Genomic DNA, 19960 nt, shown 5'->3' with positions numbered 1-19960 from the left:
AAGGTTTTCAAAAATGGAACAAGAAATGAGAGAATACAAAGAAATACCTCACTGAAAGTGGCTAGAAAAAGTGACTATTGAAGTCCTCTCCAAACAAAATACAAGTAACGGGAAGAAGCACGAGGAACAATTACTTAGGTGCCGGGCCGAGGCATAGGCTGGAGAGGCTCCAGCCTCAGGGCGCAGTGTAGGAGGGGGCGCAGAATTCATTCAGCTGTCATTCCTAATTGTGTTTGAAGCAGAAAGAAATAAGAAAAGGGGATACATGGCAGTGACTGCAAGCCAGATAACTAGATATTAAGGTGTTGGGGAGGTTGTGGGCCCTGTGGCGCCTCTTAGTCTAATAGCAATCAGTGTGTGACGGCTGGGGTGGCAGGGATGGAGGGGCGCATTTTGGTGTCTCAGCCTTGGGTGCTGGAGGACCTTGTCCCGGCTCTGCTTAGGTGTTTCTAGGTCCCTTCTACTAATAACAAATCAAATCAAAGTGAGGCATAATAGGTGAGGACTGAGAAAAAAGTAAGAACCAAAGGAGAATGATAGTCCCAGGGTGACAAAACCGAAGTCGTAACAGGTCTGGAATGGTCAAGATAGAGCAGTGATGGCTAACTTTGGCACTCCAGCTGTGACAAAACTACAAATCCCATCATGCCTTTGCCTCCCTGAGCTATGCTTAGAGCTGTCAGAGTATTGCAATGCCTCATGGGACTTGTAGTTCCACCACAGCTGGAGTGCCAAGGTTAACCATCACTGATAGAGAGCAACATGCTCAGGTATGTCAGTATTGGTGTTCCTTATGCTGCACAAACACAGATATTAAAGATATCTGAAAGTCAGCATTTCTACTTTGCTCTAAAAGATTCCTCACAGCTTTAAAGCTGGATTGTCACCATAAAAATCAAATTTCAACAGCAACTGGTCTGTGTATTAAGTGATAAAGATGCTAATCCTGCAGGCAAAAGTTTCAAAACTTTTTCTGCTGTTATGATTTGGAGTTATCACATACTTAAAGAGAAACTCCGACCAAGAATTGAACTTTATCCCAATCAGTAGCTGATACCCCCTTTTACATGAGAAATCTATTACTTTTCACAAACAGACCATCAGGGGGCACTGTATGACTGATATTGTGGTGAAACCCCTCCCACAAGAAGTTCTGAGGACCCAGGTACTCTTGGCAGTTTCCTGTCTGTGAACCTTGTTACATTGTGGGAAATAGCGGTTTACAGCGGTCTCCAACTGCCAAAACAGCTAGCAGCAGCTACATCACCTGCCAACAGTAAAAATGTCACCATGTAATAAATGTCAGAATGTAAATCTGGGAGAGGAAAGATTTTACAATGAGCAAACACTGCACATTGTGAGAAAAAGAAAGCCCCCATGACAAGCACCATTTGCAAAAATGCAAAAAGTTTAATCAATATTAAACATCAATAATTAAGGACACAATGAGATTCAACATACAATACTAAAACCAAATAAAAATAGCGGCAAGATCTAAACACTGCTGCAAATTATCAATAATGTCAGTCTCAATACATCAGTTTAATAATATAGTATATAATATAACAGTATGATGACATTAAATTCAGATAGAAAAAAAAACCTGTAAATTCTGAATATGCAATAACATCAGCATAGTGGGCATCTATTGAGAGCCCACTAATGCTTGAACCCGGGTTCAGTATAATGTTGTGTGCAAAATTACAAATAAATAAACCAAAAAACAACGCAGTGCAATGACTGTAATGACAATAAACCTAAGTGCAAAGGGCTGCAATAAACATGAAGGAGCAGCCTATAGATAAGGTGCATAAGAGAAATGTGAAGTGCTCAAAGAGAAGATACTTATCCCCAGTAGAAATAATCCAGATGCATGCAGCAGGGTGAGGTCGGCTCCCCTCAGGACAATCCCGATAACTCCGCGGGCGTCACCCCGCTTTGAAAGGAGAGAGGCGATGTGCACACAACAGTATACTGAACCCGGGTTCAAGCATTAGTGGGCTCTCAATAGATGCCCACTATGCTGATGTTATTGCATATTCAGAATTTACAGGTGCTTTTTTTCTATCTGACTTTAATGTCATCATACTGTTATATTATATACTATATTATTCAACTGATGTATTGAGACTGACATTATTGATAATTTGCAGCAGTGATTAGATCTTTCCACTATTTTTATTTGGTTTTAGTATTGTATGTTGAATCTCATTGTGTCCTTAATTATTGATGTTTAATATTGAATAAACTTTTTGCATTTTTTCAAGTGGTGCTTGTCATGGGGGCTTTCTTTTTCTCACAATGTGCATCTATGATTTGAGCCCTAGCACACTTGATCTCATTGTTCATACTGCTGGTGTTGCTGACATTTGTTATTGTTTTAATGAGCAAACACTGACTAAATCATTTATACATTATTATTGTAAAAATGAAGCACTTTTTTATTACATTATTTTCACTGGAGTTCCTCTTTAAGGAGCACTGGCCGTTTAGTAGTCAGTGCCAAACTGTTGCATGCTGGGGATTCTTTTTATCTATAATATATTCCTCCTCTTCCATTTATTTCCCTGCCAGCTGCTTATATGAAACACAATCCCCTGCTCACTTGTGTTTACAAGCAAGGCTGAGGTGACTCAGCGATTGGAGGGGAAAAGAAAAAAAGTAAGGGCAGAAATAACATCAGGATTTAGCCTAAACTGTGGGCAAAAGACATGGCCCCCACCAGGAACAGAATTCTCTTCATTTACTATATAAAATTCACTGAAATCAAACTGTGGCCAGTACAATACCTAAATTAATGTCCAGCGCTGCGTAATATGTTGGCGCTTTATAAATACAATAAATAATAATAATGTGTTATGTAAGTATATCAAGTATTTATCTACTTATATACAGTGGTGTGAAAAACTATTTGCCCCCTTCCTGATTTCTTATTCTTTTGCATGTTTGTCACACTTAAATGTTTCTGCTCATCTAAAACCGTTAACTATTAGTCAAAGAAAACATAATTAAACACAAAATGCAGTTTTAAATGATGGTTTTTATTATTTAGTGAGGAAAAAAAACTCCAAATCTACATGGCCTTGTGTGAAAAAGTGATTGCCCCCCTTGTTAAAAAATAACTTAACTGTGGGTTATCACACCCGAGGTTAATTTTTGTAGTCACCCCCAGGTCTGATTACTGCCACACCTGTTTCAATCAAGAAATCACTTAAATAGGAGCTATCTGACACAGAGAAGTAGACCAAAAGCACCTCAAAAGCTAGACATCATGCCAAGATCCAAAGAAATTCAGGAACAAATGAGAACAAAAGTACTGTAATTGAGATCTATCAGTCTGGTAAAGGTTATAAAGCCATTTCTAAAGCTTTGGGACTCCAGCGAACCACAGTGAGAGCCATTATCCACAAATGGCAAAAACATAGAACAGTGATGAACCTTCCCAGGAGTGGCCGGCCGACCAAAATTACCCCAAGAGCGCAGAGAAAACTCATCTGAGAGGCCACAAAAGACCCCAGGACAACATCTAAAGAACTGCAGGCCTCACTTGCCTCAATTAAGGTCAGTGTTCACGACTCCACCATAAGAAAGAGACTGGGCAAAAATGGCCTGCATGGCAGATATCCAAGGCGCAAACCACTTTTAAGCTAAAAGAACATTAAGCTCGTCTCACTTTTGCTAAAAAACATCTCGATGATTGCCAAGACTTTTGGGAAAATACCTTGTGGACCGACGAGACAAAAGTTGAACTTTTTGGAAGGTGCATGTCCCGTTACATCTGGCGTAGAAGTAACACAGCATTTCAGCAAAAGAACATCATACCAACAGTAAAATATGGTGGTGGTAGTGTGATGGTCTGGGGTTGTTTTGCTGCTTCAGGACCTGGAAGGCTTGCTGTGATAGATGGAACCATGAATTCTACTGTCTACCAAAAAATCCTGAAGGAGAATGTCCGGCCATCTGTTCGTCAACTCAAGCTGAAGCGATCTTGGTGCTGCAGCAAGACAATGACCCAAAACACACCAGCAAATCCACCTCTGAATGGCTGAAGAAAAACAAAATGAATACTTTGGAGTGGCCTAGTCAAAGTCCTGACCTGAATCCTATTGAGATGTTGTGGCATGACCTTAAAAAGGCGGTCCATGCTAGAAAACCCTCAAATAAAGCTGAAGTACAACAATTCTGCAAAGATGAGTGGGCCAAAATTCCTCCAGAGCGCTGTAAAAGACTCGTTGCAAGTTATCGCAAACGCTTGATTGCAGTTATTGCTGCTAAGGGTGGCCCAACCAGTTATTAGGTCTCACTAAATAATAAAAACCATCATTTAAAACTGCATTTTGTGTTCAATTGTGCTATCTTTGACTAATAGTTAACGGTTTTTGATGAGCAGAAACATTTAAGTGTGACAAACATGCAAAAGAATAAGAAATCAGGAAGGGGGCAAATAGTTTTTCACACCACTGTATGTGTTTTTTTCCCTGACATAGTATGGCTAATCCTACTGATTTAAAGCTACTATCCCAGACATTTTTGTTTAGCAGAACATCACTGAAATGGTTAAACAAAGCACTTTGTACTGCTATTCAGCTTCAAATCTACATCCAAACTGGAGATAACAGTATCTTTGTTTACATTCCAATGTTGTTACATTTGTCTGTAACAAGTAAAAAACACTTCCTGAGAAGCTCTCTCTGCTTCAGGCACACACAGAGCTCAGAACAACCATTTGAAGATTGTAATATATGATAAAAAGCATTTGGAATAAAATGCAATGACCGTTTTCTTGGCAAGAAAAACGACACTTTGGAAACGATGGAAATTTGTAGACCGACAATATTACTTGTGAACAAAAGCAAATATAACTATGAATAATACAAAGTAGAAAAACACATTTATATTGAATGCTATGTCAGAGTTTCAGACCACTTTAAGGTGGGATCTCACGTCAACCGGTGCCAGCCATCTGGCTTTATTCCTGAGAACCACTCCCTCCAAGCAGTCCACAATTACTCATGTTGGTTGTGAATGGTACTTGTAAGATCTTCTATTTTTTTGCAAACATTTTCAGCAAACACTCAACCATAGTCAAGAACAGGGCTGTGGAGTCGAAGAGTCGGGACAATTTTGGGTACCTGGAGTCGGAGTCAGTGATTTCATAAACTGAGGAGTTGGAGTCGGATGAATTTTGTAAAAAATTCACAGCCCTGGTAGGCATTAGACTAAGGAGTCGGAGTCGAGGAGTCAGAGTTGGAGCCATTTTGGGTACCTGGAGTTGGAGTCAGTATTTTAATTAACTGAGGAGTCGGAAGATTTTTTTACCGACTCCACAGCCCTGTTCAAGAACTGGGTTTATTTCTGGCGTTTTTGCAACGGATATAGAGGCAGCCATATTTATTTTCTTTTAAACAAAGCAAGTTGTTTGGCTTTCCCTCTGATCCCTTTTTTTGGGGTTGTAACTCGGACACTACTGATGCATGAAAGATGAGCAGCATGCCAGGCAACTGGTATTGTTTAAAAGGAAATAAATATGGCAGCCTCCATGTCCCTATCACCTCGAATTCATGTTAATTAAACAAGTTCTCCCTTGTAGCCTTGTGAGGCAGCCATGCGGCTAGAGAGAGAGAGTAAAAAACTTCTACACTCTTTAAACGGGCCGACATTTTTTAAAAGGAGTAAAGTACAAATGTTATTACTTGCCAATGGCACACCGTGGAGTTCTTTTAAACAGTCATTCTTTCAGAGTCATTTAAAATGTTTAGCAGGTGGTGCTGCTCTTTTGCTGCTCAGATCATCAAGAGCTACTTAGTTTCTGGTAAGCTGTACAAGCAGTGTAAGCTAGTTGGTCAATTTTATTAGCCAGAAGCAGAATGACTCCACCATTAGGCGTGTGCACTCATACAGCTGTGATTACTAGAGATTCACAAAACACAATCGCCCCAAAAAACAGCAGAACACTGCAATGCAAAACCGTAATTGCAATTGCGTTTTGCATTGCCGAGTGTGAATGGGGCCTTACATGTGCTAATCCTCTACCCATATAAATGTAGCACTCCCAGTTGAATGCCTAAGGATTTTGGCTGAGGATGCTTAGGCTAGGTTCCCACTGAGGTGTTGTATTGCTTTCCCTGTAAAAGTAGAATTGCAACACAATGGAGGGGAAAAGTTGCATCGGGCTTTAGGCATGAAATGCAAGGCATGCAGTGAAGTATACAACCAATGACAAGTAGGCTCCAACGCAACTGTAAACGTGCACGTTGTCCAATACCACACAGCATGCCTCACCTTATGCAGATGGATTACACTGCACTGCCGTAGATCCAATGTAAACATACCATTACAGTATACAGGTAGTCCCCGATTTACGAACGCCCGACTTATGAACGACCCGCCGATAGAAACGCGGTGGATTCTCTGTTTCCATGGGAACAAGTCGAAAAAAAAATTTCAAATTGGATTTGTAGTTTTTGAGAAAATAGATTTTAAAAAAATCAAAGAAAAATGGCTTTTAAACTTGTATAAAGAGGTGACAAAGAGGGGGAAACTGGATGCACAGGGGGGCGCAGAGGACAGAGATGGCACAATGTTCCAAGTTAGGAACAGATTCAGGTTAAGAACGAACTTACAGTCCCTGTCTCGTTCGTTAACCGGGCAATACCTGTAATTGCATTGTGTTAGTGATTGTCCGATGCAACGCATTGCCCCATTATGAACCTAGCCTAAAAAAAATTCTGCAGTCTAATAAGAGAAGCTATGTACACAGTTTCTGACCTTGTCGCTGACCACAGATATAAAGTAAGGATAACACAATGCAGAACTGGGGCACATAGTAACATTAAGAAGCTCAGATGGGGGGGCAGTTCTGCCACAAGCCCCGTATAGATGTTGCTGTGCTTCTGGCCAATATGTTCTACTCAATGGAGAGTGGCATTGTGGGAACACAAGAAATCTGGGGACAGCGATCTGATTAGACTGATTGCCACACTGGAGACCGGTGATATCAGAAGACGCCTCTTCAGATTTAGAGGCAAAATTATAAGGAACAATAATCTAAGGTATGTATGTAGCTTAATCATTTAAATATTATCTGGTGCAATATTTTGTGGATTGCAAGTGAACATGATACTGCGCCAGAACCTTTCCACTCTTGTCTATTGCATGCTTTCCCTAATACATCCTGGAGAATGTCCCATCAGAAGGGTTTTGCAGTCATTCTGTAGAGCTTCTGCTGCAGCCAAGACTACTCTGGCAAGCATTTGTCACAGCAAGATTAGCAAATATATCAAGGCAATTTGGCTGAACAGTGAACACACTGGCAGCCATTAAACTTTATGTTGTAAAACAGGATAGTGCAGCCGGACTATGCTCAGGAAACCAAGTGTCATGGTCTGTATTGAATATTTGATGAGTGGCTTTCATTTTTACAAGCAGTAGACCAATATCCTCCTACCACAGCTTGCAATTCAATCACTGGAGTAATGCTGTTTATTAGAAGCCTTCTACAAACAGTGAAATCATTTTAAAGAAGAATATCCTCTATTTCAGATCTACAGTACTGCAAACATGCTTTATGAATTGGTATGTAGGGAGTCCGATTTATCAGGTTTATGTTTTATGATACTGCTTAGTGCACAGAACCATGATCCTTGGCGTAATATAAGTATTCACTTTTTGTTTTAAGCAGTTCAAATGAATTAGCAAGTAGATTCTGAATTGTAAGGTGGCATTGTAAAGGTATCCATGCACTAATAAAGTTGTCTTTTAACAGGTTAGGTCTAACAAAAAAAATAGTGAACCGATAAATGCTGCGTTTGATTATGGTCTTGAGTTCACAATTTTAATCTTAGTTTGTAAAGCACTTTTTTTTCTCTTTCTTCTAGTCCAAAATCATTGAACCCCTTACTAGCATTAATACATTTCTGCCAGCTTACTTGAAAGTAACCCCCCATACTCCTTTTGCCTGTAGGCTACAGCAACATTTTCTTGGGCCCCTCTACAGATCAAACCAACCCTCCCCCTTACTACAGGTAGTGCCAAGACACATCTGTAAACTCCTCAACTCCGCATGTAGGGGCCAGTCATCGCTTTACCCCACCTCCGCACCTAGTGTAGTCATCCCCCCCCCCCAAAGTGATAAATCACCTCTTTACCTACCGCTCCCCTTCACATAGTTGCCAGTAATCTTCTTATTAACTGCTCCGCTCGCACTTATAGGCTGGGCAACTCTTAACCTCCTCTGTGTGGCCCCTCATTACGACAAATGCCCACCCATCCCCGAATGCAGAATCGCAGGGAGCTCTGTGATGGTTACCTGATCTACCATACATCAGGTCTCCTCTTCATCCTGGGAGTTGTGCAGTCATGTAATGTGATCGGGCGCTGGAGGATGTCTGCATACAGTGCAGCTCCCAGGAGGAAGAGGAGACCTGATATATGGTAGAACCGGTAACTATCAAAGTGCTCCCTGCATGTCTAAGTGTACCCAGCTGTGGCAGCTCTGCACTGTTATCTCACACAACATAACTTGTGTGCGGCAGCCAAAGGGTTAAACAGGCCATACAAGCATTGCTTTTCTATTGATTTTCAGTAGAAATCTATTGCACCATTTTTGCCTAAAATCATTTGGAAGTATGATTTGGACAGGATGGAAAATTGACATACATTGGGAGTGGGGCCGGAGTGGTGGTCGATCTATGGGCCATAGCATTGCACTGTATTCATGTGCAGTATGCCAGAGCTCTACTATCATAAAGACACACCATACATTTACTATGTAATAAAACTGTGAAGGAACACCATACAAACATAAAAGCAAGAAAAAACAGTAATTATATAGCGGGATTAGGGTTCATATTTTTAACCTTGTGATGCTTTTTAGCTTCAGATTGCCTGCTTGCTTTGCATGGACAGTTCCTGCATTTTTAGACCTTCCTGACGGAAGAAGCAGAGATAGACCACCTACTTAGGAAAACAATGGATCTCACTCCAGATTGGGATAAAGTTGCACATTTATCTTCAATGTTAGTAGAGCCATTTAGAATAGCTAGCCCACATTCAGTACAACTGAGGTTTTTAGGCACAGATTAGTTCCATAAGCTCTAGGGCCCAGTTCACACTACAAATTGCAAACGCTAAGCACTTTGTGATTGCGATTTTGCTAATCAATTTTCAGATTTTGAAAGGAATGTGCTTTTTTTCTCATTCTTTTAAGAAAAGTTGCTTTAAAAATGATACAGGCAGCACATTTGCGATTTTCTCAAAATCAGAACGCTTCAGTGAGAACACCCTCATAGGGTGACACTGCTGTAGCACTTTGCCGATTGACAGCTGAGCACAATCGCTCACAGTTTGAATCAGCCCTTACAGCTGTTTAAGGTTTGACAGTCTTTAGACAATTCATATTGCCTACCTTTGCAGGACAAGAATGGCATCTATCTAATTAAAGGGTACCAGAGCCAAATTAAGATGGAGAAACTGAGGGGAGCAGGCATATACTGCAGTGTTCTCCCCAGGCTCTTTTAGCTGGGTGCTCGACCCGGCTAGTTTTGGTAAGCACCCGGCTGTCATCGGCTGACCACTTTCTCTGCTGTAAGCAGAGTTGTGCAGAGAAGCGCCGGCCCTGCATTTTATCCCACCCTGGCTACTTTTTTATACCACCCGGCTGGAAAAGAATTCTGGGAAGAACACTGTACTGTCAGCTATCCTGATGCCCACCGCTCCCCCCGTTCTCCTCAATGCCCCCGTATCCTACCTAAATGCCCCTCAACAGCCTCTTCTGGGATGCCGGAGTCGGGCATTACTGCGCAGGCGTTGCCAATGTGCACCTCTGGCCAGGAGTACAAGCGCATAACGTCACAATTGCGTCATGCGCAGTGCACTCCCGGATGTGGGCAGGTGCTGTAGGACTTGCGCAGCTCAGCCTGCGCAGTTATGCCCGACTCCGGCGACCTGGAAGAGGATGCTGGGGGGCATTTAGATAGGAAACGGGGGAGTGGTGGGCATCAGGACAGCTGACAATATATGCCTGCTCCCCCCCCCCCCCCTTCATATCTCCATCTTAATTCGGCTCTGGTATCCTTTAATTAAGGGTAATCTTCACTTAACCCTTTCCAATCCTATGTCAGGCTATGTCCAACATTAGCATCTTGCAGCATAGGTCCAATGTTGGACATAGTCCGACATAGGTGAACATGGCGGACGCTAGGGGCGCTTTTTCCAGATAAAATCCAGCACAGCAACAGCCCCTTTAGATAAGTGTTGCACAAAGTCCTACACTTTGATCGCTGCCGGCCCCATCCTCTGGCACTGTGCTACGTAATTTTGATATTAAGTGGGCACATTTGGGCTCTTCACGAGGGGTGCCATTGCCAGATCTAGTCAGGCACGGCATTGCCTTATGTGGTTCGAAGTGTCAAACAAAGTCCAACTCTTTGATCTCCTCCAGCACCACGCTGCACAGCATTAATATGGAATTACACTGGCGTGTGTGCAATGGAGTGGAGCTACAGCACACAAGCTGGCTTTGCGTCTGTGAACATATGATGGGCTCCTCTCAGTACACTGGTGCCTGGTGCCAAGTCCGATCCTGTACGAGCCTTTCTTGGAAGACATCCCTGGAGTAGACTGAGAAGCCCCTTGTTTTCTTTCAGTAGTTAATAACAAACTTTTATTCCTCTGGAGTTGGATTCTAACTAGCCATGTATTACCTTGTTGTGGAGAACAGAATGTGCCCATCTGAGTAGTGGGATGAAAGCCCTGGATTGTTTGTTTTCTACCTCTGTCATTAGCGAGGCAACTATTAGCCAGTTAATGTTTCACTGTGAGGGTGCTGGTCAGACTTTTCATTCAGTTTGCTGCTCCATAAAGTTTTATGCTTGAATTGAAAAGTGTGATAAGCGGTTTTTGCAGCTATCTTATCTAGTTTAATTGCCGTGATCTTGCTTCCACTATACTGTTCCTTATCTGAGCTTCACAAGTTATAACTACTACGATATTTAAGGTTTATCAGTTTTAGTCAATAATTTATTCCTGGTGTAAATTCATCTCAAAGCGGACCTGAACTCACAACGCCTCTGCTCTAAAAGATAAACAAGAGCATAATAACCTTTAAACAAAAAACATCTCTTTGTTATAGCTGATACAAGTCCTGAAATAAATCTGCACTGTTTCTACTTCCTGATTCATGGAAGCAGTCTTATTGTTTACAGCCTGTGCTTTCAAATGGGCTTGTCTGCTTATCTGCCATAGGCAGTCATGTGACACGGGGAGGATCAAATTACAACTTGTGATTAGACACAAATGATGGGGAATTAAACAGGCTAAACTCTCTAAATACATTCAGGGTGCATTTCTCTATGTTTTCTTTCTGTCCTGTGCAAGAGTTTAGGTCCACTTTAAGTATTGGAAAACTTACAATAGCCATTCACCGTGAGTGATATGTGAGCAAATAAAATTATACCTTGCAACAACTAGGCTATGCAGCGGTTAAATCCTGCACAATGATCTGCTCTTGTCATTTTCATTAGGTTCAATTTTATTACACCAAGGAATTGGTAGCCATGTCTCCAACCAGCCAACGCCAACTAATGTGAACGTTTTAGATCCTGAGCTTAAACTTCAGACGATTGGGTAGAGCAGTGAGAGTGGTAGTATGATGACCATTTAATCCCTGGGATTTTTAGGAGGATTCTCATTGGTACATCAATTGGATCAATGAAGAGCATTGATGGAAGCTACGAAGATGCTTTGCCAGATCTCCAGTGTTCCGTATTAAATGTCAGAAGTCAGAAGGTGAGGAGAGTGGCAGTCTCGGCAGGTCCAGCAGTTTGGCTCAAGTCAATGGGGAGCTATAGTTTCAGTATGTAGCAGTAAATGTCGATTGAGTGGTGGGGAGCTTTCTGGCTCTAGCAGTGGTGCAGTGGATCTTCTTTGGGAGCAAGGCAGCAGTGCCGTGGTGCTTAAGACCAGTCAGTGCTTATATGTTATAACCTGCCCTAGGATCTAAAATGGAAGATGTTGGGAGAGGAATACAAGCTGCTCTACAGATTGACACTTCTTATATAAAATACCTGACAAAATGAGGTACTGTCCATTCCTATCAATGAGTGGGTAGCTAGATTTTATTTTAAAATTTAAACAAAATCCACCCACTTTTAAATTTTGGTATCCCCTTCTCACCCATGCAGGCTTGTATATCGAGTGTCGACCTGCATGGGGCTCCACCGTAATACACCATACCAACCCACAAGGTCCATGACACAGGGAGTCTGTAAGATAGGGCTACAAAGCCTTTTCTGTATCATGGACAAGGGGCTCATCCCCACCTCCAGTGCCCTGGAGGAGGTAGGGGTAACTACGCCCCATGCATGTGAAATCTTATAGTGGAATCTGGATTATTTTAATTTATTTTTTTAGCTCTGAGCAGGGGAAAAGTTCTCGCCCATATTCAATGGGAAACATCACACCCTGACACATGAAATAGGGATTTACATAAGGAAAAAATAACTCACTGGGTGATTGCACTGACAGAAAGTAACCACAGTTTTTGTTTTATCTGCCCCCTAGGGTATTATTTAAGTGTAATTTAATTTGCATCTGTTGGGTTAATCTCTGCTCTCCCTGCACTGCTTTTTACATGACTGCAGAACACCGGTAACTGTTCAGCAACATTAACATGAAGAGCCTCTCCTTCCCAATTCCTCCAACCCATAGGTGGAGAAGGGTGATGCTACTACAACAAAGAGATTAAAAGCCTTGAAAAAGATATAATAAATGCTTAGCGGCGGCAGCCCCAGGACGGCCTAACGCCGATTGGCATCAAGTCCTGGAGCTGCAGTTTACCAGGGAAGCACGCGCTTGCACAGTCGTTCCCTTCATGCTCCGCTCCGTGATCAGTCTGCTAGCCGCGGAGGGATGGAAAAGCCTCCCTTTTTTTAATTAAAAAAACAACAACAAAACACAGTATCGCAGCAGCGATCAGAGTCCTCCAAAAGAGTGTCCTATTAAGGAAAATAAAAGAGATAAAATCCATTTATGTGCCGAGTTGTAGGGCTGTGCAGCACGCTGACACAGCTGCACAGCCCTCTATAGTGAAAAATGGCCTGGTCACTAGGAGGGTGTAAGCCTGTGGTCCTGAAGTGGTTAAATAAACAAGGTTGTAGGTGGTTGGAGGCACCCACAAATATACAGTATAAAAGAATTTTAAAAAGTTTAAAAATGAGAGGTATACTTGGCTTACCTCTCCCATTGATCATAAAGCAGCCAAAGCAGCAAAATAACTCAATTGAATAGTTTGAAAGTTTGACACAGATAGGGTCACATATTTCCCGCTTCATCAGGTTAGTAACAGCCACAAAAGTGCCTTTTGGCCGTAACAAACAGACTTGAATGAACACCTTGGAACAGGACATTCCTGAGAAATGCGTTGTCTAACCCTATCCATGTAAAATAAACTCCTGAACTATTCAGTATAGTAATTTTGCTATTTTGGCTGCTCTATGATCAACGGGAGAGGTAATCCAATATAATTTTCCATTTTAAACCACCTTCTATCATCTATTACCCCACTGTTGGGAGGTTGTGCTTTTTAATTTAGTTCTTGTCCCTTGGACCTACCTAATCAACAGGAGTGCAACCTTGAGGATCCCCGAAAGCTCTAAATGGAGGCGAGAATTCGTCTGAATGCCCTATTGGTGGCTGGAATTTCTTGCAACAAGAAACTTGTGAGTTAATTCTGTACACATTTACTTAAAGTGAACCTCCGGACTAAAAATCGACTCAGCAGCACTGAAAAGGCTTGGTGTTTCTTTAACAGTTTCACAGCATCAGAACTTTTGTTTCTCTTATACAAGCCTCATTTTTAGCTGCACAGAAGAAAACTGCCCGGGCTTTTTTCCCTGATGCTGTGCAAAGCATGATGGGATTTCTGATGTTGTTCTCTTTCTGCTGTTTTGGTGCACATTTTTTTCTTTTACATTTTGAATTTGACATTTGAAGCCTAGTGTGTGCAGCTGGGAGGGGTAATCAGGACACAGGACAGTTGGAACTGTGTCTCCTGCTCCTTGTCACCTCCTTTCAACCAAAAAGATGGCTGGCCCCATGACAAAGATGGCAGCCCCCATGAATCACAAACATTTGCCTGTTCTTTTTAAAACAGGGTGGGTAAGAGATTATATTACCTATCTATTCTAATTAACATAACTAATGTAACTTGAAGACAGTATGTTTGTTTAGACTGAAGTTCCCCTTTTAGTTGATTAAATGAAAACAAACAGCTGTAACGTTTCAAAAAGAAAATAAATATAGGGTATATATTTTTCCCATGTTCCACTAGTAAGTTGCCCACAGTGTGTGTGTGTGTGTGTGTGTGTGTGTGTGTGTCACATATTGTGTATCTATTTCCGTAATGGGCTTTACTTGACTGCATCTCAGGAAGGATATCCTATATACCATGTTTCCTGTTTAGTCAGACATTGTTTTTTTTATGCTTTTTAAATTATCTCAGTTTTCCAGGTGCCTGGTGAAAAGTCATTAACCATTTGTTAAGTGGTTTAATGTATATGTAAGAAATACATATTTTATGGTAAGAAGTTTTAAATCAGGATGATACCATTTATTGGCTAACTAAAAAGAATAAGAATATGCGAGCTTTCGGCTTTGCAGCCTTCGTCGGGCTTACAATCCTGTATGCTTGCAAGCTGATGGTACAGACCGCTTTATACATGCAACCTCAAATGGGAAAACAGATTTTTTTTCCAATCATAAATACATGACATTAAGATGTCTTAATGATGACGGTGCAACCTTTAGGGCGCACTGGTGCGACGTTAAAGGGGCACCATATGACCCGCATGCAACGTTTTATCTGCGCATGAAGCGATGTTTTCGGCGCACCGCGGTATCGCGCAGTGCGACGTTTTCGGTGCGATGTAGCTTTGCACGACTATAAGTGCGTGCAAAGCTACTTTAAATGCGCTAATGGGCTTTTCACTGCAGCGCTAACACTTGGCGCCGCATAGTGAATCGAGCCCTTGGTCTGTCACTAACTGTTCCTCAGAGGAGCTCACAATCTTATCCCTATCACAGTTCTAGTCATATGTCCATCGTAGTCTAGTGTAGGGGAAGCCAATCAACTTATCTGTATGTTTTCATGATGTGGGAGGAAGCCCACGCAGACATGGGGAGAACATACAAACTCCACGGAGATAGTGCCCTGGCTGGGGTTTGAACCTGGGACCCAGCGCTGCTATGTGAAAGTGCTTTCCACTACGCCACAATGCTGCCCATTCAAGCAGACCTGTTACAACTAAGAGCAATATGAGAATATTACTACATGGAAACTATATATAAAAAGACAGTGCCTTTCTTTGAATGGAAGCATTTACACGATCGCGGCGTTCGGGTCCCGATTTTCGCTAGCGTTCGAGCTGCCCCTGGAAGCGACGTGTAGCTTCCAGGGGGCGGCCAACTGCGACGGCTAATGTTCCCCTAGGGGAAGAAAAAGCGCGACCGCATCAGAACGCGACGCGAAGGCTACTGAAAGCCTGACTGCGCAGCCGCCGCAACGCCCCCAAACGCGACGCTACGCAGACGTCCGTCTGAACCAGCCCTTAATTTGTAGAGGATTGCTGTATGAAGTTGGTACATTCTTCCTGTGTTAGTGTTACTTTCCTTTTATTGATCAGTAAAGCATACTGGAACATTAATTGGTCCCCCTGCAGATATTGACCCTAGCCTATGCTAGGTACATTATATAATGACTATGGTAGGCATTAGATTGTGAGTTTCTTTGAAGGGCAGACAGTAAATGTACTCTGTAAAGAGCTAGAGGTTTGTCGGCACTACACATGTATAAATGTGTGCTAATAATGAGCATGGAAGACATTGACTAGAGACTGTAAAAGCTCAGGGCCTGTTTCAGTATTTTGCTATTGTTCTTTATAATTTGAATAGATTAATTGCACAGACATTAGGGGGTGTTTGGACATGCAGCTCAATTAGACCTCTTTCAGTCGCCTGCCACATAAACTAGAATTCTTAAGCCCCATACACACGCTCAACAGCGGTCTTTTATGCTTTCACAACTTTTGTTGTGAAACAAGTTGAAACACCCAAAGAAAGTCTTTTGCTATTTTTCAAAGAGCTGATAAGAAGTCAATCCAACAGTTGAGGCTTAAGAATTCTAGTTTATGTGGCAGGCGACTGAAAGAGGTCCAATTGAGCTGCATGTCCAAACACCCCCTAATGTCTGTGCAGTCAATCTATTCAAATTATAAAGTTCTTAGAACAATAGCAAAATAATTTTTTTAGGCGTTTCAACTTGTTTCACAGTTTCAAAGTTGTGAAAGCATAAAAGGCCGCTGTTGAGCGTCTGTATGGGGCTTTACCCAACTGCTTGTACTTGTTTATAGAGGATCTTTAGAAAAAAAAGGGGGGGGGGGGAACAATAGATTGTAAAGTGAGAAGTTAAAAATAGAAGATAGATCAATAAATGATTGATATTCTCCATGTTATTTGTTCATATGGTTTGATCCACAATCAGCCTGCACGTAAATCATCTTTACTACTGGCAAACAGGAAAAAAAACACAGTACCAACTGCCATTATTTATAACCACACCCCTAATAATAGTAGTAGGCTAAAAGGTTTTTTTTGTTTTTTTTATAGATATACATGTGCACAGAGGGAGGTACTGGGTTTTTGACAGTTGGAAACAGCTGTTATTTCCCACAATGCAACACGAATCACAGACAGGAAACTGTCAGTCCTGACATCACCCTGTGGGAGAGGTTTCACAATAATATCAATCACACAGACCTCCCTGATGATCTATTCGAGAGAAGGTAACATTTCTTGTGGAAAAGGGGGTTATCGGCTACTGATTGGTATCCTATTTAACAGTAGTGTTGGTGCTCAAATTCAGGGTATTGAAATTTGAATTTGAACACTACCATTATCTATGAGAAGGGGAAGAAGACGAGGGGTGACCATTGCTTGATCCAGTAGCGCAGCGAGAACAATGATTATTGGGTATGAATTTAAAATATGCCCGAAAAAAAATATTTCTACAAAACAACCATTGTTTGGCATTTGGGCCTTAATCCAGATTTTAGTTTTGTATAGGTTGGAAAGAGGTTGTAGATTTTTGGGTATTCATTTTTCTATTATTGCCCTAGTGGAGATATTTTCACTAATTTACTGTTTCTGGAACTTCAGTGAAGCATTTAATATGTAAACTGGTAGCTCTGGAAACCAGAAAATGATGGACAGCAAAAAAACTGGGACAGGACTGGAACTCCATTTGTTTCCAGCTCTAAAAAAACAAACTTTAATTTGTTGCTGTCTGTCTTTGGATATCACGTCTCTTAATATCCAAAGATCAGGGCGATAGCTCCAGAATTTTAACCACTGAGAGATATGCATTCACTAAAACTTTATGGAGTTATTTGATTTCAGTCAGGATTGCAGGAACAAAGCCATTCTGGTGCCACCAAATGATTTGGTAAGGGTTATGGGTTAGGGTTAGCCTGATGTATGACCAATGTGTTTCACATTGAATAAAATACACTTTGAAATTCAGTCTGAATTGTCTCATTGTTGTCACTTTTCCTTGATAGTCTCGGCAATACGTCTTATCTGGCCTCGATGAATGTTAGATTTCTCTCTAAGCCCACACAGAAAGCAGCAAAAGAGCATGCCAAGACTGTGGAGCAATCACTGCCAAAAATGGAATTTGGAAGACTGACAGTCCCAGGACACACGTCAGATCACTCAAAACCGTGGAAGTGATTCTTGAAGAATACTTTTAGGAAGAATTATGATTCCTCATTAAGCATATTTGCCAAGAGATTTAATTGGTGTCAGCCAAGACCTGAAAACAATGAGGCATTATCTTTTCCTCATTTTTCTTCTGAAACGCTGTATTCAGCTCTGTTCAGAGATGTTTTTTTCTTATCTCTTGTTTGCTTTGAGATTTCACGTCTCAGTTATTGGAAAAAAAAGTGCCTTGTGTGTTGAAGTTGCTATAGGGATCTCGTGCAATACTGGTCATAGCTGCTTTGCATGGCCTCATAGATTGATAACAGCTCTGTGAGGGTAATGATAAACAAATGCTGTTTTATGTTACTACAAAGCTATTGCTGCCAAAAATAGCCAGTGCGTATGCCTGGTTGGGGAGGAATTCTTTATTCTCTGGGCCTGCCCTGTGTTTAAGTTCAGCCAGGTTTTTCATGCCTTCTATGCCGTATCTTACTGCAAACGTGACGATTATCTGTGCTTAGGCATTGCATTTGTTGGATGTACTTTGTTAGATGCTAGACGTTTAGATTGTTTATAATGGATTTTCTTTGTAAGAGGATGCTAGATGAAAAGTAAAGCTAACATTGGAATTGCAAGCCTTTATTTGCCAGTGCTCACTAGTCTTGTCTGACTCCTGATTTAAACAATAATCTTTTTAAAACCTTGCTACAAGCTGTAAGTGCTGGTTCAGACTCCGAGCATAAGACGCAAATTTCGATTTTGCAGCAATTTGCAATTCCCATTCAAGAGAACGACAATCACATCCCGATCGTCGCCAATGCAAACTCTGCAGTGAGAATGATCCCATTGGAAAACTTTTGTCACAAAAGATTGCCGGCAGAAGCTCCCCAGTGAGAACTCGCCCTAAAGACAACTGCTATGCCATCATCACCCACACATGAAGTAGTTATTGAGGAAAAAGGAAGAGGCAGCAGCCGGTCTCTCCCCCCTCCCGTGAGTGCGGATCACCAGACCTTTCCCAGCCCCTCCTTCTGCCAAGAGATTAAAGCGGTTTTAAACTCTGACAAAATATTCAATTAAAACAATAAAAATGTGTTTTCCTACTTTTTGTAACCCATAAAATTATTATATTTTCTTTTGTGCTCAAGTAGTATTATTCATTTAGAAATTATAAGTTCCCAAAGTTCAGTTTATTTACTTTGAAAGCTGCTGGTGCATTTTATTCACACCTGTTGTATTTCTATTGTAAATGCACCCAGTGATGATTTCTGAGCAGTGTTTCAGTTCAGGACTCATTAGCAGAGGTTTCTGCACAGTCAGAGAACGTTTACTTAATTGTATCAAGTGAAGAATGTAAACACAAGTTAAGGTTATCACCAGTTCGGATGCGGCTGCCCCTGCAGGAGAAAATTGTGTTAGTATATTATATGCTGTAAATAATCTTTTAGCGCAAAGAAGAAATGCTGGGTTTCATTCCACTTTAAGGTTTCATAGATAGGCAACTGACCGGTTGTAGTGCTGGTGACAAAGAGTTAGTTTCAGCAGCATAGGAAGGAGCTGAAGAGAGAACTGCTCTGCAGCTGTGGGAACACCAACTCTGCCAGCTTCATGCTTTACATAAGTGTCTGAGTATTAATGGCAACCCCCCCAAATCATATCCAATAAGAGCTTGTTAGATAGGTTCTCTTGGCCTCGCTCCCCTCTTGCAAGTGTTTCTGTACTGTACCTGTGTGAGTACAGCCATGCCTGTGCAGTAGGCCGGGGAATTATTTTGTTCTTAGTGGAGCTACAGTTTGCTGAGACACATTTGCGGCTCATATTTCAGTTTTTTGCTGTAGAGCTGTAGCCTGTGATGCTAGCTTAGGCCCGGTTCACATTAGCGTTTGCCAACGGAACCGGCTGTACGAATCCGTGGTCCGTTCCAATGTACGGACAAAAAATGCTGCAGGTCCCAATTTTCTGGGCTGTTATGCTCAGCGGAATGGAACCGAAAGGTTTTGCAGCATATAGGAACCAATGAAAATGAACGTTTTACAGCACACTGGCTTTAAAACGGCGCATTTTCACCTGATCCAGCTGGCCTGATCCGTATGTTCGGTTCCGTAAAACAACGCTAATGTGAACTGGGCCTTCGCCTTGTGAGGGAGATCATAACTGGTCTGTTGTCAACAAAGTAACTGACGTAGGGCCCTAATGGTTGTAAAGA

At 41.7% G+C, this 19960-nt stretch overlaps 1 protein-coding gene across 10 annotated transcripts in view; it reads left to right on the top strand.

Moving 5' to 3' along the window:
* Window positions 1-19960, top strand: part of PITPNM2 (phosphatidylinositol transfer protein membrane associated 2) — a 437162-nt gene that overhangs the window by 22875 nt on the left and 394327 nt on the right. Inside the window, exon 1 of one of the 10 annotated variants that reach the window (XM_068244419.1) lies at window positions 16732-16838. The exons of the other annotated variants lie outside the window; for them this stretch is intronic. The gene's annotated coding sequence lies outside the window, so the exon portion shown is untranslated. Of the gene's footprint in view, window positions 1-16731; window positions 16839-19960 lie in introns of those variants that run through there. 10 annotated transcript variants of the gene reach the window in all.

The sequence above is a fragment of the Hyperolius riggenbachi genome, chromosome 1 (assembly GCF_040937935.1).
Source record: "Hyperolius riggenbachi isolate aHypRig1 chromosome 1, aHypRig1.pri, whole genome shotgun sequence".
In the NCBI taxonomy this organism is placed as follows: domain Eukaryota; kingdom Metazoa; phylum Chordata; class Amphibia; order Anura; family Hyperoliidae; genus Hyperolius; species Hyperolius riggenbachi.
The sequence above is the reverse complement of the archived record's forward strand: the minus strand, read 5'-3'. Positions and strand labels throughout refer to the sequence as shown.